The 2,283-nt window shown below is 40.3% G+C and overlaps 1 non-coding gene across 1 annotated transcript; it reads left to right on the forward strand.

The window, feature by feature from the left end:
• Positions 1–1,293: 1,293 nt before the first annotated feature.
• On the forward strand, positions 1,294–1,456 carry LOC112627311. The gene has a single exon (XR_003120148.1). It is a non-coding gene; the product is annotated as a U1 spliceosomal RNA (small nuclear RNA).
• The last annotated feature ends 827 nt before the right edge of the window (positions 1,457–2,283 follow it).

Here is a 2,283-nt window from a genome sequence, read left to right on the forward strand (position 1 = left end):
AATGCTCTAGTTCAGTATCCAGCACATGGTAGAGGTATTCTTTGTGTTTTTAATAATCATCATATTGTCTCTCTGGGATTATCAATGTCCTATAGAGAAATTAGACATTGTTCTGATTATAAGATTTCAGGAAGATGTGCTTCTTTGTGATAAACACTACATCAAGGAGAACAGTGATGCTCTATCTCCAGCTCAGTGCAAATGAAGGATTTTCTTTTTCTTTTTCTTTTTTCTTAAAGACAGAATCTCACTCTGTCGTCAGGCTGGAGTGCAGTGGCATGATCTCAGCTCACTGCAACCAAAGGAGGGACTTTCAATGTGGTTTCTGTGCATCATTCCCCCCCAGCTGCAACTCTTGTGCCCTTTCTCTTCCTGTTCACGTCTGCCCTCCTGCCATTCACTCTCATACCATGATACCCAGCGAGCACAGCAATAGCCCAGGCAGAAGATGGGAGCTACTCCCAGGGCCTCATCTGAGGACCTTGTGGCTCTTCCACACATGAGTCAGCCAGGGTTTGAGGATTCCCCTGAAGATCATGGCTCCCTCCTCTTGGCCCCGTAACTATTATGAATTGCAGTATTACAGGTATCTTTAACCCATACCCAGTGTGTTAGTCCATTTTCATACTGCTATGAAGAAATACCCAAGACTGGATAATTTATAAAGAAAAAGAGATTTAATGAACTCACAGTTCCACATGTCTGGGGAGGCCTCACAATCATGGTGGAAGGTGAAGGAGGAGCAAAGGCAGGTTTTACATGGTGGCAGGTAAGAGAGTGTGTGCAGGGGAACTGCCCTTTATAAAACCATCAGATCTTGTGAAGCTTATTCACTATCACAAGAACAGCATGGGAAAGCCCATCCCCATGATTCAATTACCTCCCACCGGGTCCTCCCTACCACACACGAGGATTATGGGACCCACAATTCAAGATGAAATTTGGGTGAGGACATGCCAAACCGTATCACCTATTGCCAATTATTAAGTAACAAATGAATATATAACAACCATAGAAAAATGTAGACGTTTTCCATGTAGAAAACATATTCTAACCACAGAAAAACTGTGGAAGACACTGTGATTGGTCAATTCAGTATTTATCACTACTTTTAGTTCATTTCTAAGGACACTCCTATGTTGGTTGGTTAGCTACATGTCCAACTAAAAGTCTCAATATTGTAGGATTCCTTTCATCTAGTGGTGACCTTTTGACATAGTTCTGGTCAACAAGAATCTTAATTTTCTTGGGTGAGACTCCTAGGAAAACTGCTGTTTTCAGATCAAAAGAAACAGATTCACTTAGCAGGGGAGACCTCATGATCACAAAGTTGATTTTCCCAGGGTAAAGCTTATCTATTGCACTCCACATGCACTGACCCCTGTCATTTTCCCACATGTGATAAACTCAACTGCATGATTGTGGCAGTAGCGAACTGCATTTACACTTTCCCCTAGTTAAAGAAATAAGAAAAAAAATACAGATTGAGCTGAACCACTATTTTGGCCCCTTTTCCTTCTCATATGTCTGGAATACAAATGTGATGCCTAGAGGTAAAACTGCCATCCTGTGAGCATGAGGATGGCACCACACCCGATGGTCATAGAGCAAGAAAGCAAGAGGGGCTGGGTTCACTGGGGACAGTTTGGAATTCCATTTTCTATCCATAGCTGTATACCTCTAGTGTTCACTTATCTGAAGGAAAAGGGGTTTGGATAACTCACTTTTGCAAGTTTATGTTACTTGCAGCTTAAGAAAACCCTAACGGGTACCAAGTCTAAAATACTGCAAGGGAAAATAAAATGCAAAGAATCTTAGCAAACATCATAAAAGACACCAACAAAAATTCGGCCATGGGCACTTTTGAAGGGCATAACAGTAAAGTAACTGATATACACATATGCACACACATACACACACACAGGCACATACACATGTATATGCAAACACACACACATATATACACGCACATTCTTCTTTTCCACTGATATTCTACCATCACTGGACATTAGGAGTGCACATAGAAAAATGTCAGGATAAATTAGTAATTTTTTCTCCTTTATTCATTTATTTAATTGAAAAGGAGAGATGGCATTAAAGTTTCCCCAGAAAATTTGTATAAATGCCCTTATTAGAAACAACTAGCATCCTTGGAGTTTTCTTTACTGTCCTATGACTGGAGCAAACGACTTTCTATTTTGCCTGTTATTGCAAATTGCAAGGATCAGTGAATATTGATAATTGAAGCATGAAATGGAGGCCAATTTTACCTGAATTATAAAT

The sequence above is a fragment of the Theropithecus gelada genome, chromosome 6 (assembly GCF_003255815.1).
Source record: "Theropithecus gelada isolate Dixy chromosome 6, Tgel_1.0, whole genome shotgun sequence".
NCBI lineage: Eukaryota > Metazoa > Chordata > Mammalia > Primates > Cercopithecidae > Theropithecus > Theropithecus gelada.